This window comes from Streptopelia decaocto (assembly GCF_964273445.1).
Source record: "Streptopelia decaocto genome assembly, chromosome: 20".
NCBI lineage: Eukaryota > Metazoa > Chordata > Aves > Columbiformes > Columbidae > Streptopelia > Streptopelia decaocto.
The window spans coordinates 7,255,058-7,280,335 of record NC_138675.1 but is presented as its reverse complement, the minus strand read 5'-3'; the positions used below and the strand labels follow the sequence as shown (position 1 = coordinate 7,280,335).

The 25,278-nt window shown below is 56.4% G+C and overlaps 2 long non-coding RNA genes across 2 annotated transcripts; both read right to left on the bottom strand.

Annotated features, from left to right (window-relative positions):
* Nucleotides 1–793: 793 nt before the first annotated feature.
* LOC309448432 lies at nt 794–19,978 on the bottom strand. The gene is made up of 3 exons (XR_014185796.1): nt 19,578–19,978; nt 18,482–18,724; nt 794–846 (listed from the first exon to the last, which is right to left on the bottom strand). It is a non-coding gene; the product is annotated as an uncharacterized lncRNA (long non-coding RNA).
* A 370-nt stretch (nt 19,979–20,348) lies between these two features.
* LOC309448433 lies at nt 20,349–23,684 on the bottom strand. The gene is made up of 2 exons (XR_014185797.1): nt 23,607–23,684; nt 20,349–20,746 (listed from the first exon to the last, which is right to left on the bottom strand). It is a non-coding gene; the product is annotated as an uncharacterized lncRNA (long non-coding RNA).
* Between the last annotated feature and the right edge of the window lie 1,594 nt (nt 23,685–25,278).

Below are 25,278 nucleotides of genomic sequence, written 5' to 3'. Positions count from 1 at the left end.
GATGCAACAGGTCTTTGCCTCCATCTTCTTCCTCATTTGTGGGTCACGTTTTCAAGGGGCATAAATAGACATTCTCAACCCCTCGTGCTCCTCAGAGCAGGAGCAGAGGGGGCCGGTGGCCGAGCGCAGGCTGGCGATGGCGATCCCGATGTCACCGGGAGCACCGGCCACCCCGGCTCAGAGAAACCCCATGCTGGCCTCTGCATGGCAGCAGCGTTTCCAGAGTAATTGGATTTGGCCATTCGGTTACCTCCACAAATAAGGGAAAACACAATTATCCACATTGGCCAGTCAGACACCCTGGGAACTAAGGACAAATTCTATTTTTCTTCTACGCAGCTCTACAAATTGTTTGTATTGGGTTAGAAAACGATGAAACCCCTGGCACGGCGGCATTCACAGGTTCCAGCAGACGAAGCAGCGGCAGCCCTGGGAGCTGCTGCAATGGCTGTCCCTTCCAGCACCGGCACGGGAGCGGGGACCGCGGCGTTCCGCGGCACAGCGTCCACCGGCGGCGCTGGACCCGGCCGGCGCCGTCCTGCGGTGCCATCGGCTCCGGAGCGCACCCCCCGGGATGGGCTCTGCTCCCCACACCCGCAGGAGCACCGCGACGGGGGGGCTGCAGACCCCCAGCTCTCACCGGCCGGAGCTGGGCAGCAAAGAGACTCCAGAGGAGCACGGGTGCCTGGGGATCAGGGCGAGGCCGAAATTACTGAGGAAACAGTTACTCACCTGGTCCTGCGCGACAGCTGGACAAACGGAGCTGGGGAGGAGGATAAATCAGCCCGACCTGTTGGTGCTTGCGTCCTCCCACCCGCACTCCGGCTCGCCGGCTTCTCCCATCCCCTGCAAAACCATTATTAAAACTGGCAAGCCATCATGAGAAATAAGGATTTATTGTGGCATAATTTCCCAGGAGGGACAGAGATTAATGCTGAAGAGAGAAGAACCAGCATCCGTTTTCTGTTTGGGGAGCGCAGGAGCTTTTCACCCCCGGGTTCCCACACTCCTGCCGGGAGCCGCAGCGGCACAGCGGGGGCACGGCCGGGGCTCCATCCCCACCCTGCTGTGGTGGGATGGGTGTGGTGGGTGCAGTGGGTGCAATAGGGTGTGATGGGTGTGGTGGGTGTGGTGGGTGTGATGGCTGTGATGGCTGTGATGGTGGGTGTGATGGGTGTGATGGGTGTGATGGGTGTGGTGGGTGTGGTGGGGTGCAGTGGGGTGCAGTGGGGTGCAGTGGGTGCAGTGGGTGCAATGGGATGCAGTGGGGTGCAATGGGGTGCAGTGGGGTGCAGTGGGTGCAATGGGGTGCGGTGGGGTGCAGTGGGGTGTGGTGGGGTGCGGTGGGTGCGGTGAGTGCAGTGGGTGCAGTGGGTGCGGTGGGGTGCGATGGGTGTGGTGGGTGTGGTAGGGTGTGGTGGGGTGCAATGGGGTGCAGTGGGTGTGGTGGGTGCAGTGGGTGCAGTGGGTGTGGTGGGGTGTGGTGGGTGCGATGGGTGTGGTGGGTGTGGTGGGTGTGGTGGGGTGCAATGGGATACAGTGGGTGCGGTTGGTGCAGTGGGGTGCAGTGGATGCAGTGGGTGCGGTGGGTGCGGTGGGTGCGGTGGGTGCGGTGGGAAGGCAGGAGGAGCATCCCCGGGCACAGGCCGGCCCGGCAGCACCCAGCCCGTGCCCGTGGGACAGCCCGGTGCCTGTGGAAGGGGAGCGCAGGAGCACGGGAAAAGCTGCAGAGAAGATGGATGGCACAGCCGCTTATTGATTTCTCCGGAGAAGAAGATAATCTGCGGGCTGAGGAAGCTGTCATCGCTCGCAGACACAGACCAAAGGGCTCTCACAAAATCCCTGGGTTTGTTTCTGCTCCTCATGGCCGTGATTTGCGGGAGGCGGGCATACTTGTAACGCCTATTTCAATTTGGGCTGCAAAACTTTCATCATTATAATTTCAATTAAAATTGCTCTTTGAAGCAGTTTGTCTTCGGGCTCAGCCACACGAATCTTTGCTTTCATGGACACGGAAAACTTGAATAATCAAACCAACCCTGTTTACCCGGCCCCGGCTCCTGCCCCACGGGGTCTCGGCCCACGGGCAGCAGCGCTGGTGTCACGGTCCGGAACCAGCAACGGTTGGTGGGAGAGCTGAAGGGCAGCGAGAGCCCCGTCCGTGCCCGCCCGGCTCTGGGCAGCTCCAGCTGTGGGAACTGGGGACGGGGACCCTTCCCGAACACTCACAGCACCCCCGGCCGCGCTGGGGATCCCCGGCTGGACCATGAATACACAGGAGGCGGAGATTATTCAGCACTTCTATAAGACAAACTGGTGTTCAACACTAATTTATGGATATACTGAATTATCTAACACAAATGTAAATAGGATTTAGGAAGAGACATCAGGAGAGGCACCTACAATCGAGTCCAATCTTCTTCGCAGAGAAGAAGCAGCGTGGGAAAGGTGCCCGATAATTCGTGCATCTGTGTGTCCCATTCTGTCCTCAGGAACGCGGATCCCAGCGGCTGTCGCTCGTCCTTCATAACTGCTCACAATGTCATCTTTCTAATGAAAATTAAGTGCTTTGGTTGTACTAAATCGAAGCTGTGCGGACATGTCTAATTGCAGCGCGGGGAGATGGCAACCTCGTTTGAAAGGAAGCGGTCCCGCGGGACCCAGCACGGGCTCTTCAAACACGACGGACGCCACGGGCTTAGAGGGACTAAAAATATTTCTCCTGCATCTGTGCGAGACGTTTCATTTCCTCTTCATTTTCTCTAATTTTCTTTGTCTTCAGCATTAACCGATTTGATGCATCCTAATTACGAGCACATCTGCCCGCTCTGTGCTCCCGGCTGACCCGCTTTTCCCACACGTACAGTCGCTCCCCAGGAGCCCGCGGCATGTTGGGGTCACCCCATCGAGAGCCCACAGTGTCGGGGTCACCCCATTGGAACCTGTGGCGTGTCGGGGTCACCCCATCGAGAGCCCACAGTGTCGGGGTCACCCCATTGGAACCTGTGGTGTGCGGGGTCACCCCATCGAGAGCCCACAGTGTCGGGGTCACCCCATCGGGACCCCGCGGCCTGTCAGGGTCACCCCATCGGGACCCCGCTGCGTGCCGGGGTCACCCCATCAGGACCCCGCGGCGTGCCGGGGTCACCCCATTGCTCCTCGGCTCGCAGGGGTGGGACGGGCTGGATTTTTGGGTCAGCCATCACTTCCTGAAAGCCTGTGCAAATCCAGTGCTCAGAAGCCATTTATTCTGCTTCTAATGTATGAGAGTGTTTTTCAACCTGATCTTAAAGAAAATCTACCCTCACATTGAGGCTAAAAGCAAATCCCCGGCAAGATTAGGTTAGCCTAGAAAAACTCAGCCCAGAAGCAATTACCCGCCGCTTCCGAGGTGTTTTGTCTCCTGGCGTAAGGAAATCAAAATCCCCAAGTACCGATTCATGGGAAGAAGCGGCTGCGCTACAAGAACAAAATGCGTGTTGTGTCCTTTCTTTAATCAAGTTAATGGTCATCATTTCGCATGTTAATGTCTCCTCAGTGGTCCATCAGCCCTACGGCTGCAGAGGCTTCAATCCTGCACCGTTTACCTAAGAGACCCAATTACGCGCGTTCCTCCGAACACGTAAACGAACCCCCACCGCAGAGCCCCCACCGCCGACCGCTCCGTCCGCCGAAAAGCTTTTCTCTGGCATCGCAGATGGTGGGGAATCGTTTCAAAGCTTTGGGTGAAAGAGTGAAGAGTGGAATGTCTTGCGTCCCGGGTCCCTGGGTTCCCCGGGAGGGCTCGGAAGGGGCTGTGGGGACACCGGGGTGCTGGGGGGGGGCCGTGCCCACTCACACACCGGGACACCCAAACCCGGCGGGAGAGGACGGATGGACAGAGCAGCCTCGCCAGAGGCTCGACAGCCGCTCACAATCTCCAAGGGCTGCGAGATAAGGGGCTGTCAGGGAAAAGCCGCACCAGAGAGATAAGAGAGCTTATTCCGTTCAATTACTGGGCAGATAAGGCGGCGCTGGCAAGCCGGGCTCTCCTAATCCACGGCAGGAGCCGCAGAGGGTCGGCTCTTCCCAACGAGCCGTCTCCAAATGAACCATCCCCAGGTGGCTGGCTACCGCCGAAGCTCCCGCCGGAGACCCTGTGGGCCCGGGGCTGCTCGGACTCACATTCCGTGTGAAACGCGGCCCTGGCATTTCCCACAACCCTGCACAGAGGCCGGGAGGGGCCCGGTGGGGTCTGCTGGGTGAATGGGGTTGGGATGCGCTGTCGGCGGGGCAGACAGCGGGACCCCCATGGCGAGGTTGGCCCCCCGCAGCAGCAGCATCTTCTGCCTATGGTTTCACCTGGTACCTCTGATTTACCTGCACAATTAGCAGGAACGATACATCTGCAGCTGCAGTTAACCGCATGCACAGGACTGAAGACGGTTATTGAAGCCTTTGCTGCATTGTCACCCCCGCTGGTGGCACAGCCACAAGCGCTCGCTGGGCTGATCCGGAGGCACAAAGGAGCCGTCCTTCCAGCGCCCAGAACCGCGCACGCCCGGGCTGCGCCAGGACGCAGTTCTGTGCTTTGGGGAAACTTCCTCAGATTTCTAATTATCACAGGCAATTAAGACTTTAATTCTGCCAGGCTCCAGCTGCCGCCGCTGGCGCAGCTCCAGCGCAGGGCTGCACCGTGGCTCCCGGAGAGGGACCGGCCACCGCGGCCACCGCGGCTCCTGGCAGGAGCAGCTCACGCTGCACACAAGTGGCCCCTGGGGACACGTCGGTGGCCCTGGAGCTGGGCTGGCGGCTGGGGAGGCAGCTGGGGCTCCCGAGAGCCCGGCCGTGGGGAGCCAGGACACGTGCCCGGGGAGTGCCCGTAAAATGCCAATTGCACCGTGAAAAGTCAATTATTTTATGGAAGGCAGAAGGATAAGGAGGAAAAACAAGAGCAGCATTAAAAATAGATCAAGGTAAGGAGGTGAGAGAGCTGGCTGGGGAACGGAGAGCTTGTGTGAGAAGTGGTGCCAGACTGGCGGGAGGAAAGGATCCGGCGAGGCGAGGACAGACGGACAAACAGCCCCAGGACACCCCAGCGCTGTCCGGACGGCCCCGGCACGGCGCTCGGTGAGGACACGGGATGCAGACGCGGCAGGGAGAGCTGGGCCCTTCATAGAAAGTGGAATAAAGCAATGGGGTCCCCCGCAGCAGCTTTTCTCTTTACAAGCTGAACATTTCCTCCAGAGCTGCTCCAGCGCCGATACAGCTGTGACGCGCACGGGGCCGCGGCTCTCCCGGCAGCATCGCCAACCAACATCGCTGCAAACACCGCAGGAACGCGAGCTCGGCCTCATCTGGCGCCACACAATGTAATTAGTTAGCGCACATCAACCGGAGCCTGAAACACGGAACACAGAAATCACCCAACGAAACGGAAAACGAGAAAGCCTCACCCAATGAACGAGCTCTCTAAATATAACCAGTGCTGCAGAATCGTGTCAGAGAATAATTCATACGCAGAAATAGCTCTGAAACTTGGTGGACGCTTGAGCAGCTAAATAGAGCAAACCCCAAGGAAAGCGCACAAACACGACGGAGGCACGAGAGCGACACAGCGGCAGAACAGCCCAGCGCGCTCTGGCGGGTCGGCCGCGCTCGGGGCCGCAGGGCAGCCCGGGACGGTCCCCCCGGCACCGGCTCCCCGGGCACCAGGCAAACAGCGCCGTCAGTTTTGTGTGCTATACACACCTAGATATTTTCAGTCCTTTGTTGCCTGGGCATGTTGATCAGCACATCCCGGGTGGTACAAACGCTTCCCCTGAGCAGCCCTTGGCCGCGGGAAACCTTGTAATGAAATGGGCTCTCCAGCTTCTCGCTGGGCGAGGGGCACGTTCAGGAAACCACCGGAGCTCAGGCAGGGGATGTGAGGATTGCACGGGTCAGCTGGTTCCCCGCACCCCCAGCACTTCGAGGTTATTTTGGACACTTCCCTTAATTCGATTTGGTGTGACTGGATTTGATTAAAAGGTATTGATTGGGGGAGATGGAAGGGCTAAAATTGTGGCCATTTGTCAGCAGCCGGGAGCTTGTGAAGTCTCGTTAATAGAGCCGGGTGGTGCTGCTCAGCGCGCAGCTGTTGCTGGTCGGGAACAGCGCCGGGTGCCCCAGCGTCTCCCGTAAGGTGCTCCCTGACACTCCGGTTTCAGCTCGCTGTCCACAGCAGCTGGGACACACAAAAATCACAGAGCAGCACTTACTAGATCTTTAGCAGCACATTGACACGACTCAAAGGGAAAACGGGCGCCGAAATGAGTAGACGTAAGACTTCTGATGCGTTTGTATCATTTCCAGCACGCTATCACAGCTCCCAGAATGGGGATGTCAAATGGCTTTCTCTGAGCATTTTGTACGTCTCTAAAAATGAAATGGGCTGTGCTGATGCCTTCAGATGTCTAATGGGTGATGTGAGTGTAAAAGTGCCGCTCCATGCTTTGAGATGTCGCTACAGTAAATCAATCCTATTTTTGCTGCTTATACACGGCAGATACTTTCTGGGGGCCCCTCGGGCAGGGAGGGGGGACGCGAGCTGGGACGCGCTGTGGCGGAGCTGGGACAAGCGAAGGTGCCGCTGGGGACCGCGCGAGGACCCACCGTCCCCTCCCCTCCACACCCTGTGCGCGGTGACTGACGCGGCCGTCCCCAAAACGGACCACGAGCATCGCGGCACCGAAGCGATCTTGCATTTTCCTATTTACTAATCCTCAGCTTCTCCTCGTGACCTTTGCTTTAAAATGTTTCAATATAAATAATGCACTTCTGTGAATATATTCTTCTGATTATTTCCCAAAGCTCTGATTCTCCATGTGTGACGCTCCCTGAAGTGGTAATTCGTTCTCTTCCCTGGTAATTGCAATTTTAGAAATAGCTTTTTCAAATGTGCACAGCCTGATATCTTTTTAGAAGATATTTCCTCCATTTCCCCCTCCCTGACGGAGCTGCTGCCAATGGGGCAGGGGGGCTCGGAGACTCCAGCTTTCTACCGGGCACCTCCTAATCTATTAGGGCATCGACTAGGAGCACCTTAATAATTTCAGATTAGCTGCTATTAATTCCAGTTGCAACCGAGGTTTGGTTACTGCAGGCTGGGAAACCCGCTTGTGATACATGGGGGGAAACAGGGACAGCGGCGGGGATGGACAGAGACCGGCACCTGTCACAGCTCAGCCCCGAGGCTCCGATCCAGGACACGCACCGCGGGTGAGCCGACAAAGCCACCATTCCCGCAGCCAGGGACCGGCTCTGGGTGCCGGGTCTGGCAGAGCGGGACCTGGGGTGGGCAAACCCCCCGGCACAGGCAGCAGCTCACGGCAGCCGCGGTGCCCAGCACAGGCTCCTTTCCCCGCTCGCCGGCCCTCACCGCGGTACCCAGCACAGGCTCTGTTTCCTGCTCGCCGGCCCTCACGGCGGTGCCAGCCGCGGTGCCCAGCACCGGCTCTGTTTCTCGCTCGCCGGCCCTCACCACGGTGCCGCAGCCCCTGCGCTCCAACCTTCTGCAGCCAGTCCAGAAAAATTGTTGGTGATTAATTTAAGCTGAAGGTTAAGAGCCAACATAAGCTAGAAAGTCAATGACTAATCTATTAAGCTCCCCGGTAACTTAATTTACATGTTTTTAATGATTACTTCCTACCTGGGCACTCTGAAAACTAATTGGACTTGAATCAATAAGTGCATTCAGAGGTGGACTCAAATTAATAAGTACCACTCATGTCTGCTTTTAGATGCAAAAGAAAATCAACTCTGGTTGTGGGGGCTCGTTGCAACGCACGCGCCGCCGCCTCCGCCCGCTCCGGGCTGGCTGCTCTCTAACAACCAGGACGCATCGGCCCGAGGAGCCAGGTTCACCGCACCCTCTGCCATTTAGGAATTCAAGTCCCAATTAAGGGCTTGATGCACTTCTTGAAAATTGACTTTTTTCATCCATCGTAAAAGAAAAATTTGCTCAAGGCTTCCAATGGGGCTCTGGCCAAGCATCTCCCAATTAGTCAGCGCTGTTCTCGGGCAGCCGAGGGACCGGTGGGGCTGGCCCGATGGTTTCATGCTACCAGGTCACGAGCTGAGCGTCCCTCCTCCTCCTCCAGCGCAGCTGCGGGCTCCACCGGCGGCCATGGGCGTGCAGCAGCGAGCGCGCCTCTCAGCCTCGGCACCGAGCGCGGCTCCGGGCACAGGGTGCCCAGCTCACCACCAGCACCCATCGCTCCCAGGGACAGTCACGGGATTTGTAATCGCCAGGGATGGATGTCATGGGGGGACAGGGACCCTGGGGCTGCAGCCGGGGGCAGGAGCAGCTCACACCTGTTCACATGCCGGTGGAAAAGATGTTGGCACTCGGATCGTAACACCCCGTCGGGTTTAAGGTGCCTAAAATCTGCGCGAAATAGCCGAGATGGCCTCTGCTCCTGTGTGCGCCAGGAGAGCTCCTGCTTTGAGGAGACAAGCCTGGCGGTAACGGAGGAAATGTGGCTGGAATGAAAAGCACCTACTTAAGAGATAACATGAGAGCCCTTTTAATGTAATTTAATGGCAAAAGGCAAAATGAAGCTTTGAGATGCGGTGCCTGTTCTCTACTTAAGGCGAGGATGAACACTTGTGGTGGATCAATCCACATGAGGACGGGGAGAAAAAAACCAACACAGAGCGGTATTTATCCCCCTAAAAAGTCCGGCGTCTTCGCGAGAGCCGTGGGAAGAGAAATGGGTTCGCTGGCATCGGACGCACAGGGTGCTCCGGAGCGGCCGGGTCCCCAGGGCTTGTGCACCCCGGCGCCGGCGCCGCTCGCACCGGGAGGGCGACCAGCGCGAGTTACCGACCACACGAGCTCATCATAACGAAACTGAGAATTGCACAGTTTGCCATCAATTAACAGCCGAGCAAACAGAACACAGTGCTTGTGTTGGGGAAGACGGTTCCCCCTAAAGAACAGTTCTTTTAATGAGGCTCATAATAATACCCATTAATTTGTGTATGTCTGAATGTTCGGGTTCGCAAATGAGGAAGGAAATAGCTTTGCGTTAGGGTTGACTCATATACACAACAGCTTCCCTGGTTCTCTGAAGCCTCAGATGGGTCATTGAGAATTTGTTTTACTGATTAAAAAAGTTTCTGGGAACAAATCTCACAAGCAGCAGAAGAAACCATCGGAACCTTTGAGTGGAGATCAGGGGTTGCCATTTACACCTACATGAAATGTTCCAAATTGATTGAGACCCGGCCCAAATAAGCCCCATGCCAGTGGAAACACAAGCAGTGGCACCTGCTGCATCCTGCTGCATCTCACCATCCCGCTGCATCTCACTGCATCCCGCTGCATCTCACTGCATCCCGCTGCATCTCACCATCCCGCTGCATCTCACTGCATCCTGTTGCATCCCGCTGCATCTCACTGCATCCTGCTGCATCCCATCACATCGCACCAGATCCCACCCAGCTGCCAGGAGCGCGGTGGCCTTGCAGCACCGTTCCTCCTCTTTGGACAACAGGTTTAGGGTTTTCCTTCACCAAAGTTTCCCGCGAGCTCTGCCCGCGCACCCCGACCTGCCGTGCCTGTTCACCCACGTGTCTCACAGCGCGGAGCATGAGGCTACAATGGCATTCGAGTGGCGTCGAGTGCTTTCAAGAAGATTACACCCGCTGAAGTAGTAATTAATGTTTGTTTTATTATGTTCTGGGGAATGATCGGCCAACAAGATAATTCAAACATGTTCCGATTGAACACTGTTTAAAGGCTGATTCATTGCAAACTGGCCCGTGCAAAGGACTCATAATTAAGAGAAAAGGCACAAGTAGGAGCATACTTGCTATTTATCTGCCTTTTATGTAATTAAAATGATGGAAATTGTGGCTTAATGAGTGGAAATTGGATGTGCTGTTGAGGGGTTTGCGTATCCTGTTTTCCTACCGAGCGCCGTCTCCAAGCGCGTCCCTCCAGCGTCCCCAGCGCGGGGCACAGCCGGCTGGCAAAGGACCCGGGGACACTCGGCAGCGGGGACACCGGCGGCACCGGCAGCACCGGCAGCGTTCCCATTCGCCCGCGGCAGAGCTGCCACCAAACCCCAGCACGGCCGTCCGGCACGAGCGCTGCTTCCAGCAATTAATTCTTTCCTGATGCGTCATTAAATTATACACAGTGAAATTACTGTGTCACATTATATGGCAAATAAACCTCAATGAAGGCAGAACATGCAGCAGACTGAAAAGCACCCGGTTCCACCCTGGGGCTGAGCGCTGGGAGGTGAAAGGAGGGAAAGGCTGCTCGGGAGCCCTGGGAGCTGCCGGTGGGTGCTGGTGGGTGCCAGCGCTGCCAACCCACTGGGGACCCTCCTGTCACCGCGGGTGCCCAGCGGACCCCGCACGCCGAGGGGACCCCACACACCGAGGGGTTCTCCCTCCGGCTCCTCGGGGAGCATCTTCCACCAGATGGAGCCTGCGGGCAAACGATGGCCCACCGGGAGGATGCTGGATGGCCAGTGGCTGTCTGTCCATCTGTCCACCCTGACACACAGTGTTCTGTCCATCCTCTCTCTCAGCAGCCGGCACAGCCTTTAATCACAAATGATTTCTGCCAGCACTCACGTGGCATCTAGAACTGCCCCGCAGGGTGGTTTTGGGCTCCGCATCCCTCGCCCGGGACGCTGGTGCTGCCTCAGTTTCCCGTCTCGGCCACGGCAGCGGCTCCGCGCGGGGCGCGCTCACCTCCGTGCATCGACAGCTCGCTGCTTCACGCTTAATCCTGGGAGGGAACTGCAGACCCAGGACGGGTTAAAGCAAACGCCAGAGGCTGAGGAGAAGCGCCAGCAGCTGGCGGGGGCTGCGGGGCCCGGGCGCCCCGGGGGCTCCCCCACGCGTCCCCCGGGGGCTCCCCCAGGAACCCTCCCCGGTCCCACCGAGCGCGGCTGCTCCGCGCTGCCGAGACGGTGCCGGACACCCCCACCCTGCCCTTCTTTACTCCGATTTCCCGTCACCAAAGGGGGTGAAACAGCCCACCATAACCGTCCCCAACCACGCTCCGTGCCAAAACACACACAAACGAGGGGAGGAAGAAATGGATCAATAAAACATTCCAGGAGCAAAGGAAAAAGGACAGAATAATGAGAGACTCATTTGTTTGCTTCCTTTGCAGGTCGCCTTAAAGGCAGGAGGACAGGAGAAAAACATCGAATATCTAATAGAAAATAAATAGCTGTCGGAAAACAAAACCTCACCGAAACCACAGCCAGGCAACCTGGCTAACCGGGCACCAAACCCCGTCTTTCTCCTCTGGAAATGTGCGATAAGAGCCGTAACTCTGGCTTTTGGCTCAGCTGGACAATGTTGGGGCGCTGGTACGTGGGGCGAGGGTGGGGCGGCAGCGCTTCGTTAACGCCAATACTTCATTAACACCAGTACTTCGTTAATGCCAGTATAAACCCAAAGAGGATCTGGAGAGCGAGGGGACAGTGAGGTGACGGGGACACTCGGCTGCCTGGGCCAGCCTGAGGAGACGGGAACGGCGTTCTGGGGATGCCGAGGAGACTCTTTGACAGGGAACAAGCACCAGGGTTTATAACTTTGCGGCGCTCTCTGGGCAGGCCTGTGCCGAAGCCGCTGCCGCGATTGCCGTCACCGCGCCACGCTGCATCTGAGGGGAATTTGTATTTGAACAATAGGTCAAATGTGAATTCACCTTTCCCCAGACATAGGATATTAGCTCCAATTCTGGAGGCTTTTAGCCTTCCTGCAGAAAGGGAAAAGAAAGAAAGTCCTCACCGTCTAATTATGTTGGTTACAGGCAATCAGGCTCTCAGTCATATTCTGATGACTTTTATTTGACACTGATTGATTACACTTTAATAGCTGCTCCGAGCACTTTCTCTGGTTGTGAGAAAAGAAGTTTTGGAGAGTTAAACTGAGCATTATGGGCTCAGAGATGGCTGCTCGCGGGTCACAGACATCACAGCCCAGGGACACCGTCCCCTCCATCGCCCAGCCAGGGGACATCGTCCCCTCCATCGCCCAGCCAGGGGACACCATTGCCTCCATCACCCAGATTGGGGACACCATCCCCTCCATCACCCAGCCAGGGGACACCATACCCTCCATCACCCAGATTTGGGACACCATCGCCTCCATCACCCAGATTGGGGACACCATCCCCTCCATCGCCCAGCCTGGGGACACTGTCCCCTCCATCGCCCAGCCCAGGGATGCTCCCACATTTGTTCCTGCTTCCAGCCCAATAACTTGGCAGCTGCACTAATTTTCTCTGTTGCTTTGTCTTTTTATCCCAAACACTGATAAATATCCTGGGAAAACAAACAAACAAACAACGCCAAAATATAAAAGCATAAGCCAACAAATAGCAGAAATCCATCTGATAAACTCTGCAAGGTAAAGATGTGAACGGAGGCGGCTGTACGGAGGCATCTGTAGGATGATGAAAGGCTTTGCAGTTCCCTACAGCAGGAGAACACGCGCAGTAATGAAGCAGGGGCTGAGCCCGGCTTTAGGGAGCTTTAGGCTTGGGCCGTGGGGATGCTCTGGCATCCCAGGGGGGCCAGCGGGGGCCGGGGAGCCAGACCTTGTAATAACCAGCCCTGCTCTAAAAGCAATATCAAGTACTTTTGGTTATCTGCAGCTGGAACACACTCGGCTTCAGATATTCCAGTCTATGTAATTGAATTATTTAGGGGCTGGCATGGCGTGATGAAATGGGCTTTCTTCCTATTTTTAGGTTTCCATCTACAGGGCTGGAAATTACAGCCATTAAAATGTTCTATTAGTAATGATATATAAAGGGGAAAAAACTGATCAGACTTTTCCAGTGCACACAGAGCATTAGGATATCATTAATTTTAATGATAGAGCCCCAAATTACAAAGCTATTACAATCATACTTGAAGTTTCCGAAAAAAAAAAAAAAAGAGAGAATCATTCTAAATTATCACTAATGAGTAAAAAAATATTTAAATCATATTTAACGGACCTTAAAATTAGAGCCGCTGTGGCCGCGAGCTCACGGGGCTCCGGCTGCGCCCGCTCCGGTGCCAACAAACCAGCGCCCTGGGCGCGGGGCAGCGGGTGGTCCCGAGACGCTTCTGGAGGGGACAGGTGGCCTGGGGCTCCGTGTCACCGCTCTCAGCCCTCACCACCGGGTTCCTGCCGTCCCAGCGCCCACGGCACCGTCACGGAGCCCACGGCACCGTCCCAGCGCCGCGAGACGCACGCCCGGGTTACTGAGTTTCCCTCTCCCTGCCTTTGCAGCATTAAAAGCGGTTCCCAAGTCCATCAGCTGCTGAGCAAAAACTATAATTACCAGCCGTGCATGCTCTACAGTAACAGCAATTAACGTCCCTTGGAGGACTGGAGATTTTTATCTCGGTTTTCTGTTAAAAAATAAATGACTGAGGAACAAAGACTTTCAGCAGAGCAGATGGGGAGAAGAAACTTGGAAAGAGAGGTCCCAGAGACCAGAGGAAAGAAACCCCAACAAACAGGGGCCCGTGTGGCAGATCCCCCAGCTGCAGTGGCCGGGGTGCGGTTTCTCTGGGTCACTAAACGCCCATGTCGTTACCGCTTTAACCTCCAGCCTCACAGCAACACAACCTGCTGGCAGAAGCTGTTTGGGAAAAGGGCGTTAAATAGAGACACCTCTCTCAGGAAAACCCCCCAGTGCGCTGGCTGCGGCCCCACAGCTCCGCCAAACAGCTCGGCGCAGGGTACCCAGAATAAACGCTTTGGCTCATAATGGTCTACGCAACATTAAAACTATTTTCCAGGTAACCGGTATTTGAAATGGAGCAATAAAAGAGTCAAAAACTTCTCAAATTCATTAGGCTGTCGCCTCAAAATAGCTGCTTCATTAAGCGCCGCGGAGACGAGCGATAACGGGAGGCGAAGCAGAGAGCCCGGGAGATTGGATGCGCACACAGCGCTGATAAACGGCTGCTCTGTGCTGTTCCAGAGCCGGCAAGGGGAAAATGCCATCCCACGGCTGAACAGCCCGGAGCGCAGCGCAGGAGCTGCCCTGGCCGGGAAACGTCGCGGCTCCTGCCTTGTGCCCGCAAGGTGATCTTCGGGATGGCCCGTGGGGGCGCCCCCGGCACAGAGCCCTGTGTCCTCCCTCGGGGCTGCCCGTGGTCCCCGGGGTCCCCGCACTGCCACCCTCGCTGGGGGGCTTTGGTGCTTCGGCTGACCCCCATGCACAAGGGTGACCTGCCCGTCCAACCTCCCGCGGATTTAAATGATCCCACAGGTGACCCGAGCCCTGCAGCGGCAGAGCGGAGCTTGGGTTCCGCAGCCTGAAGAGTTTCCGCTCAGCGCCATCGGGTGCGGACGCGGGACGTGCCGAACGCCGCTGGGACGGACCGCCGGCCCCGTCCCGGTGGACAAGGGGTGGATGGAGACAAATGGTTTTCTCTGACCAGTGTAATAGAGTCAGCAATTCCACTTGGCTGAGCACGCGGGTTTTACGATGTCCCTGTGCCGTGTTGAGCAAAACGCCCCGGCAGAGGAAGATGTATAATGCGATCTGCGGAATGGTCTATTTTCTAAATGGAAGCTTGCTATTTAAAGAGAAAGCACTTTAACACTTTGGAAAATAGGAAGGTCCCCAAAGCTGAATTTTTGAGTGCTCATTTTACAGCTTCCGAACCAGCCGTGTTCATTACCGAGCGGCAGCGAGCGCGGGTGGCACCGCTCCAACCGCACTCAGCGTGCGCCTAACTTTCCGCAGATCCACAGTCCCAGCCTAGCCGGAGGCGCGACTCGCACCCTAACAGCCAAGCATCTGCTTAACTCAGTTTTCAGCATCAAATTTCTTGTTTTTCCTTTGTTAACAGCGGCACCGGATCCGTTCCTGGCCTCAGTGTCCCTGCCGGGGTCCCGCTGTCCCCGGGCTCTGTCACCAGCGTTTGCCGCGCTTGTCCTCCCCCGGCAGCGCTGCGGTGCGCTGTGGTTCTGCTGAGCAGCTCTTCACTCGTGCACGGCCGACGCTCCCGCTGTCCCCAGCACCTTCCCCACGGCGCCGCGCGTCCCCCGTGTCCTCGGCAGGGACACAAACCTCAGGCTCCTCTCGCCTTTGCCGCTGCTGAAACTCAGGCTAACGCAGCTTTCCACGTGCGGCAGCACCTGCACACGCTCCAGCGCTCGCTCCAGATCCGCTCCAGATCTGCTCCGCTGCGCCGGAGCCAGCGAGCCCTGGGATACCCGTAAATTCGGGCTGAGCCTCACCAAATCCATTCGTCTGATCAGATTTATGTAGCAATTCCAGGATGAGGTGAATAATGAAAATGACTCATGAATATTTCATTTTCACAAATCACATAATTCATATCTAGTCACAAATATTTGCTTTGCCTTATAAACCGGATGAATAATTTACAGAAATATGCAGCAAATATTTTAAAGAAAATATGAAATTCATTGACTACATTAATCAACAAATATTATTCAACTTCTATTGGTTTGGTTGCTGATGGATAAATTCTGTGTTTACGAGAGGAGCTGGAGGAGCGGGTGACAGTTCCCGGCTCCAGACACGAGGAGGGGAAGCTCATTTCTTCCCACAGTCATTTCACACTCAGGTGGTTGTCGCCGCAGGGGCTGGAGCCCTTTCCCCATCCCCGGAGCCCCTTCCCCATCCCGGAGCCCCTTCCCCACCCCGGAGCCCCTTCCCCACCCCCGGAGCCCCTTCCCCACCACTGGGAGCCCCTTCCCCACCACTGGGAGCCCCTTCCCCATCCCCGGAGCCCCTTCCCCATCCCTGGAGCCCCTTCCCCATCGCTGGGAGCCCCTTCCCTGTCCCCCCGTCCCGCCCCGGGGCCAGGAGCTCTGACAATAACCAGTACAAAAACTGTTACGTTTCCTAATTTTACCGTAATTCCCTCAATTATTTAGCTTTTTTAAAAACTCAGCTGCTTAAACAGAGTATTAAGCCACTACATTAATCCACCTGTATTTGGATGATAAAGTGATTAACCAGCTGTATTTAAACCCTGTGAAGGTGTGAAGGTTCTCCTGCTCCATATTCATTCTCTTGCCTGCTACCAACTCATTCATCGACCAGCTTCATCATGGGGTTTGCATCCTTTTCCTTTCCCTTCTCCTTGCTTGTGTGAGTTCAGAACTGGGGGTACCCAAACCCAATGCAGTTTCTTGGAGACCCATTTCAGCAGGAATTGGGCACGAACGTCGGGTCTGCGCGGGGTCCCGGGGCTGCTGGGGACCTGGGGCTGCTGGGGACCTGGTGCCCCTGTGTCCCGGGTTCTGCAGCCCAGCAGAACCCACCAGCCCTTTTCAGCATTCCTGCCGTTCACAGCCCGTCTCCCAAACCATCCGCCTGTAACATTTGTAGGCCCATTAAGAGGGAAATACAATTTCATAGTCACAGATTAGAGATTAGACAGATCAATTCCTCCCCACAAAATGGGCTAAGAAAAGAAAAATGCGTTTCCAAATAGCGATGCAGAAGGTTTTTGTTCTCTTGCTTCACTGAGCTGCGGGTCCTGCCTCCAGCGTTTCTGCTCGTGTTCTGTCGGAGAGCAAGATGCTCAGGGCTAAATGTCACCCCAGCCAGTCTGGGGATCTTTCGGGGGGCACAGGCTGAGCCCCCAGCAGCCCCCTCGCCCGTTTCCCATGCCGGGGGTGGAGCTGGGAGCGTTCCCCTGTTCCAGGAGCGGGTGGGTGAGCCGCAGGGACCGTCACCAAACGCGACGCGCTGCGCCCGGCTGCAAGGACAGCGGCTGTCAAAATATTTAGCAGCAGAGTTAAACTGAGATCACTGCGTCCACAGACAGGGAATTCTGCACAACGGCTCTCAAAGAAACCCTCAATACCTGTGGAATGGCTGGCGCGGAGCCGGGCAGAGCCGCAGCAGGCACCGCGCTCTGGGATGCTCGGACACCACCTCGGATCAGGACACTGTCAACATTGAGCGTCTCCTGCCTTCAGTCGGGAGACGGGGAGTTCCTGTCTGGTTTCTCCATCCCAGCAGCTGTTGCTGGAGGAGCCGTGGGAGCGCTTGGGCGCATCCTCAGCCCCGGGCGCAGCCGCGGCGCCGCGGCCCCCGAGGACGGCAGCGCCACCCGCGCGGGACCTGGAGCCCCCGCGCCCGCCCTGGAGCCTCGTCCGAGCAGGAGCAGCTCCTGACCGGAAAGCAATGGCTCTTCTCAAATAAACACGATAAAAAATAGTATTTACTCAACGGTATAGTGAATCCAGCGCCTTTTAAATGTGACAGTGGGTAAAATACATGAGCCTTCTGCAGGCTTAACTGTCCTCTGTACAGATCAGGCTTTCCCCTCCCTCCCCGTGCTCCTGGGCCATCTTTAATTTGCTGCTTGATTTTAGAGGGGCATGGAGAGGGGGCTGGCGCGGCTGTGGGGACACGGCGTCCCTTTGTCCCCACGGCCCTTTGTCCCCACGGCCCTGCATGAAGAGACACAGAAACGAGGAGAAAAGGGCTTGGGCTGAGGGAAGCAGAACCCAGAAAACTCAGCAGCTGCCCCAGAGAAACGTGTCCCGGAGGCGTTTCCAGATGACAGCGACGCGTTTCTTTTCACGCCCAAGTCAGCAAAACAAAACCGAGTTCCACGTCAATGTAAATTTAGAGCCAGCCAAACAATAAAATAGAAACAACGAAGTGGACTAGAAAATAGCCCTCAAACTCACTTAGCACAGACATGACAAGCGGCTTGGACGAGGCTGGAGAAATTATTCCAGAACACGAGCACTTCAGAAACCAAATAAAGTGTTCCAGAGACATAAAAATATCACCCCCAGTGAGCTCGTATTGATTGCGGGCACCAAACCGCAATAACGGGCCGCTCGGCACCCACCGTCCCCAGCGACCCCAGCACCGCGAGGTGCCTCCTCCTCCTCCTCCTCGTCCTCGCCTGCCCGGCCGTCCCGTCCCGCGCCGTCACCGCGAGGGAGAGCGACCCGGCATTCCACCCCGCGCCGCCAGCCCTTTCCACCCACAGGCTCTGACGCAGAAATAAAAGGCCTTTGCCTGCAGCAAATTCATCACCCAAAGTCTCGCCCACCCACCCGAGCTGGCGCACGGGGAAAAGATCTCATCATTTCTGGAGGAGAAGTGGGCTGGGGCGAGCAAGAGGCAGCGGGAGGGTTGGTACGGCTGGAGCCTCAGAAAATGTGCCCAAAACACAGGCAGTGGAGCAATTAATGGGGGGTGACCCGGAGGGGGAGCAGGTTTGGGGTCTGTGGGCGCCCCAGGACGCGCTGCGGGGATGTGGCGGATGCTGGGGTACGGCCGTGCCTGGTTCCGCGGGGAGGGAGCAGCCCAAAGTCACAGGAAAAGGCAGAAAACAGCAGAAAGAGAGAGAGGCGGGAAGGAACCAGAAAGCAAACACAACACAGAGAAAACTGGAGAAACGGCAGCGCAAACATGATCCATCATCACCCGGAGCGTGCGCGCGGAGCTAATAAAGCAGAGAAGAGCAATTACCTCTGACATCCCCAGCATTGTCTTCTGGGGCAATATTTCCTGCGCAGGTGCCATTCCAACAGAGCCCTTCGTGTTCTGCTCCTGCAGCGCCATCCTTCTCCCCCTCCCCTGCCAGGTTGACGCCGGCACTTTCGCGAGGACGATTTTTCTTCTGCCGTCCGTTTGGCTCGGCTCACGTCGCCGCCATTTCTCATGCCCATTCCCCCACCTTTTTGTGAGGGGAGTCGTGCTCACCCACACAGGCTGGAAAATGGGGGAAAAACAGGGAAAACCATTAAGGAGCTTGATGAAAAGCACAGTCTGTCTTTAAAACGGTTTAAGCGATGGGACAACCCCTGTCCTAAGCAGGGATCCCCTCGGGAGCGCCCCCGCGCCGCTGGGGCGGAGGACGGCGCGTCCAGCACCCGAGTCCCGCAGCAGAAGATGCTCAGACCACGTTTTTGGCTGTTTGCTCCCCTTGCCAGGGCTGGGGACGCTGGGCTGGGGGTGCCGGGGGCAGCACCGCCGGACACAGAAACCGCCCAGAAACCGCCTGCCCAGAGCAGCAGCTGGTGCGCAGTGGAACCCGGGGGAACAGACAAGTTTTCCTTTCAGATTATTGAACCAACTATAGGAAAAACTTCACGTTTGATAGGCACGACCTGCTCCATGCGCTCCCCCCTAACAGACAGGTGGAACATTTGCACAGCTGAATCATGGGGGGTGAAACACCAGGGGCCGGTTGTAGAGGCGAGGGAATAAAACAATTAAACTAGGCACAGAAAATATGAACCAATTCTCTCATCTTGGCTGATGGATTTTAAACGGGAAACCTGATGAGGGATAAGCACGGAGAACATTAAAACCCCGGTGCTGCTGGGGCCCTCCCTGGATCGGCGAGGGAAGGGGAACCGTGATGGGAACTCGCAGGGACGCGGCCGAGGGCGCGAGCCCTTCTCAGCCCTCACACCGAACACCCGCCGCCGAACACCACGCTTTAGAGCTCTCGTTTGAAGGTGTGCGGCAGCTCGCTGCTCCCTAATTACCTTGCATGTTCTGCATAATTTTTGTTTTTAATTTCAGATGGGAAAACACCATAAACTCGCTAATTAATTACTGTTTAACCCTGGCATATCAGCTGAAGCGCACGCAACCTCTTCTCTCCGTGGGAAACCTCCGATCCAAGCGCCGGGGCAGCTCCCGCCGAGCGGCGGCGTTTGCAGGGGGTTTCACCAAAACCCTGCAAAGCAAAGGGCAGAGAGCACAGGGAGCTGGGTGACCTGGTTTTGGCTCCGGCAGCGGCCGCTCACCGCGCCCGGCCCGGCAGGGGCTGCTCGGGAGGCGACGGTCACCGCCGATCCACGGGCCTCGTATTGCAAAAACCCACGAGCTGCCGAAGAGAAAATGTTTAGAGAATCTAAAGCAGCCGGAAGCACCGCTGGGGATGTGGAGTGTAAAAATAATCAAGTAAAAGGGCGAAAAGGAGAGGAATGCGGTGGCACCGACACGCCGGCTGCTCTGAACGCCGCCCCGCGCCCCCTTCCCGCAGCTCCCGCAACCCGCTGCCGGCTGTGCCAGCGCAGCCTTCGCTCCCTGCTCCTCCCCGGCCCGCGGCTCCTTTCCCCGTGAAAACAGCCCCGCCAGGTCTGCCCGAGCCCAGCACGGGCCGTGCCCAACAGTCTTTCAGGGTGGGGTCAGGGCAGAGTGGTGAACCCGGGGAAGGCAGCCGAACCGCGGCTGCCCGGGCGGCTGAGTGACGTGCTGCACGCTGCACTGGAATGTCCATTTCCCTCTGTTTTCATCAATCATTCATGTTTTCATTAACTTAAAAAGCAAACGGGCAAATGTATTATAAACATGAGGATTTATAAACGGGAATACACTGATGTGAAAATAAATATCTGTTTAATTCCTTTTGCTCTAATCCCCGGTGAGCGCGCAGCCCTCGGGGACCACGGCCGGACCCTCCGGTGCCACCGCCCACCTCCCCGCAGACCCCGCCGAGCTGCTCGTGCCCCGACGCTCCATCAATCATTTTTTCATAGAGTTGGAAGATTACAGCTTCTTATACGCTACCTCCAGTCCAGCTTGTCACGGGAAAACTCCGGGGAGAAATTCAGAGAGATGTATTAAAGCCATCCAACACTTTCTCCATGGCAACTGGGAGCGGTGCAAATCCCATCAGCCCGCCTGGAGCGGGAGGATCGCTGCTCGGCAGCTCTGCCAGCCGGCCAGATAGCGCAGATAAGAGGGGAAACGTCTTCATTAGCTCGAGATGCCTCCCGACTGCAACGCACAATAACGCTTGATTAACACGGACGCATTTATCACTTACGAAATGCACTCGGCTGCAGTCCCTGGTCTTTGCCCGGCACATCTCAGTGACCTTACAGCGATGCAGGGGCGAACACACAGACATACATACATCCCAACATACAGATAGACATCCATCCCGACATACCTCCACATGCCTGAGCAGGTCGCGAAAGAGAAGCAATGCGCTGGGCAGAGCATATTTATAATAATGCATCATTAATAACAGTGCTATTGATGTCAAAAGTCCCGGTCTTTCTTTGCTCTCAGTGTGATCCGGAGCCTCCAGGCCGAGTGGCAGAGGGAGCTCCTGCTGCAGGGAGCACATTGCAAGAGTTTAGTAACAAGTTACAGCCCAAGCAAACACGGGAAGGTCTTTAGTAGCAGCTCGAGGTCCGGGTGTGCACAGACGACATTGGATCTGCCGTTTTATTTCAACTCAACCCAGCACCAAACTGCGAGGGAGCCGAACCCTTTGAAGTCTGCCATGTCCAATCCATTATTAATCACTGTAAATCTGGTATAATCTCTACAAGCACATTCCGCTCCCTACAAACAGACGGGTGCCAACTCGCTCCAATAAAACCTGCGTCAGGGCAGCTATTGTGTCTTCTCTTCAGGCAGCATTTCCCAGCAGAAATATTTACACAATGACAGTCTATTCGGTCTCCTTTTGTTTTAGAAGACTACAGTCTAACGCGTAACAGATTCAGAGCTTACAGAAAGGCTGGGATTTATGGCATGCTTTCCTGCCAATGCTTATTTTGTTTCTAATAATCCCCGTGAGGCACCGAACGTCTCCATCTGGTTCCTGACTTCACACCAGAGCAAGGAAACGATGTTCTTCTTCCTACCCAAACTTGGGGGCAAACTCTGAAAGTTCTACAGAAAAGGAGCATTGCTATAAAAAGCACTTTAGCATCACTTCCTGTGGACTAGAAACCACCCCCTGGGTTCTCTAGAGAGAGACGGGCTGGTCCACGGGGGAGAGGAGGGACACGGGCGCGCTGGAGCGTCGTCACGGAGCAAGGACCGGCGCAGGCCGACATACGGCCGAGTTGGTGTGGATCGGCGAGTTTGCCTGTGCGCGGCAGGGCCTGAGGATGCAGATGAGGTTCTATGAATCCGCTGTCCCCGCTGCCCCTGCTCCGCCGACACGGCACAGGCTGAGGATGCCGGTGTGCGCCGGCTGGCCGCGAGCAGAGGGGCTGTGCTGCGGGTCCCCACAACAGCCCATTGTCCCTCTCACTGGCACAGAGTTCCCAAGCAGGTTGGTCTGGGGATGAAGCTCCAAGCCCTGGCGCGAGGGCTGCAGCACCGAACGGGCTGAGCGGAGCCTACGGCACCGAACGGGCTGAGCGGAGCCTGTGGCTCCCGCCACTTGACTTCCCGGCTGGCAGCTCCACGGCACCAAACCATTTCCTACCCCTGCCAAGGCCGCTGGCCAGGAAACACTTTTGTCTTCCCCTGACGCTGCTCATTAATTTGTTTGTTTGTTTTCCTTTTGTTTTCACAGATTCTGCTGGTTCCCCAATCAGGATGCCATTACAAAACCAGAAGGAAAAGCCGAGGCGCGGAGGGTTCAGCCGGATCCCTGGTGCAGGCAGCGGGGAGCGCTGAGACGCCCAAACCCCTTTGTAGCGCCGGCGAGGGCAGCCAGACCCCCGCGCCTTCACCGTCCTCCTCCTGCCAACATAACTCATGTGGTGCCATGCCCGCCTTGATAAACCGGCAATAAAAATGCAGAGGGAACTCAAGTCACATCGATCTATTTCAATATTTCTGACACAGTTGCCGGAGAAGCCGCGAGCAGGGGAACCAGCAATGCAATTTCCTACCAGAGAAGTGGCGAGGCGGCGGGCATAAATTATGCTTAAATGCCACATAGATAATGAGTCTGCATCCAGGAAGATTTATCTCTCCTCTTCTCGCATTGAAACGCTCCGAGACAGCGACCTGATGTGGCGGCACAACCGATCGCTGGGGATTCCCACAGCGATGCTGCGGGACGGGCGGGGGTACCGAGCCCCCTCCATCGCCCCGTCTCTGCAGGCCCCAGGCCAGAGCACGGGGCTAACAGCATAAACCGGAGTGTTAACATTCACCTTTTGGGGAGCAGTTGGATGTGCCACTTCCAGTGAAGGATGGCATTAATTTGGGTACTTGTACGAGACATGCGAGGCGGTTTCCATCCTCGTCGGGGAGGCGCGGCGGAGCTGCCGTGAGCCGTCTGCTGCAGCCAGGAGCAAGAGAAGATACTTGTCTTTTTGCATTTACAAGAAGAAAAATACACCTCATGCACCCACTCTGAGTGGATTTCTAGCTGGAGCTCATCATTTCTACCCACTTCCCTGCATTCAGAGTCCCTTCGAGCAGCGATTCCGGTCAATAACCTGCCGGGGACATTCTCTCAGTGTGTTACACGCCATGTGCACAACCCGCGGGGTCGGGTTTTCTAACGGTTCCAACCAGGCGTCACTGCGATGCCTCGAGTGAAGTCAGGGCTAATTGCATCTCCTGGGGCTCCCCCACCTGATTAACAGCAGCTCGTTAGTCGCTGCCGACAGCCCTGGACGGGATGGGGCGCACGGTGGGCACGCGCGGCGGGACGCGCAGGGCGCTGCTGTGCATGGCCACGCACCAGCTCTTTCTTGGCACTTGATCAAACTTATGAGCAGAAGGAAATCAAAGGCGGGCTCCGAGCAGCGGCTGCGGTAACGCCGTGAGGTCGGCCCCAATAACCGGCTTTTCCAAAAATACCTTTTCTCTGTTGGCAACGCTCTATTTTTAGAGCTGTGGAGCACCGCGCTGACGATCGCAGGTCACGGCTCACCTTCAGACCGCCGCAACTCCGCTGCCCTTGTGCAACGCCGCGGGTTTCCAGCCGCCGTCGGATGTGCGGACGCGCCGGAGCTGCTGGGAGGGTCAGTGTGGACGTGGCCACACGTTCCTCTGCCAGACCCCGTCTGCTCCGCCCCAGCAGCTGCCACGAGCTACTCCAGAATAAACTCAGCGTTGCCCTTTTCCACTTCAAACTTGGACTAGTGCATTTTTTCCCTTCTGGTTTCCCTGTTCTGTCCAAATCCAGCGATGCAGAGGCCGCCTGGGCCAGGCAGCGCTCCGTACCCCCTGAACCCAACAGCCCCCAAGTCCCCTTCCTCGCTGCTGGGATGCTGGAGCTGCCAGAGGGAAAGTTCTGGCGGGTCGTTAACGAGGGACTAATGGCCTCTCCCGCCTTCCCCTTCCATGGGGTCTGGATCCCGCAGCCTCCGCGCCTCCCAGGAAAGCACCAAACCCCGTGGGAAACCGCTGCCGCTCGCACCAGACAAACGGCTCCGTGCTTCCCGGGGCGGTTTCCCCTCCCGTACCGCTCGGTCGCCTGGGATATCTGACACCACGCTATTAAAAAACAGGGATAATTATTACTGCTCACCAGCATCATAGTTTCAAGAACCAGCATCCCTACTTCTTGCAAGAACCATCCTCAGGCAGTTTCCTTTGCATACAAGCACACAAAAAATTTCAAGAGAGAAAAAAAATCAACTCAGTAAAGCACATTTATATAGATGAATTATTCTGAAAACTTCTGAGCATCCAATCTAATTGCAGTAGATTTGAATTATAGAATTACAAACAACAAGTTCATTTTGATCCTCCGGGCTAAAAAGTTATAATTAGCGCGTGCCCCATAAAACTGGTTTTTGATTAAATAAGCCTTGGAAGGGAGGCAGCTTTGAGAAGCCCCTCCCGCGCTCACATAGGGCGGCCGGCACTCCCGGAGCATCCAGCGGCGTTTTAAAGAGGAAAAGAGAAACGGGAGATGGGGTGAGGTCTGGGAGCAGCCGCAACACGCCACGCTACCTGCTGCTGGCGCCCGAGCCGCCCGAGCTGCCCCGCCACGAGCACGTGCTGCGGTACCAGCGTGGAAACGCCACCTTGCGCAGTTGTCCCCTTCTTCACGCTTTCAAAAGGCTGCAGGAGAGGGTGACACATGGCACTGCAGCTCAGGAGGGTTTAGTGGCACTGGGAGGACCAGGGACGGCGAGCAGGTCTCCAAACTGCTGTCCACAAACCGGCCGAGGGACCAGGAGGGACCGAAGGGACCGCGCGTGTAGATCAGGCTGTGCCAGCGTGGGCTGGTCGGGCTGGGACTCTGGGAAAGCCAATTAAAACCAAATAGATAGATGATGCCAGGCCATTCCCAAGGCATCGCCCCTTCTCATTCTCCTTCTCCAGGGGAGAATCACTGCTGTGGAAATCAGTTCCTGCACCATCTGGGGAATCTTTGTGCCTCTGCACCAGGAGCCTATAAAGCCCGTTAGTCACACTGGCTGGATTACACCGGACCCTGCACTTCTGCTTTTATTAACAAGATTGTTTAGTATATAAGAAGCTTTATATAACTGTGACTCACGGGTGATCTGTAGGACCGCTCGGACGGGAGTTGCCAACCATCCATTTTCTCTGTGCTCGCGTGAACCTCCCGCTCCCAGCCCGGACCCAAA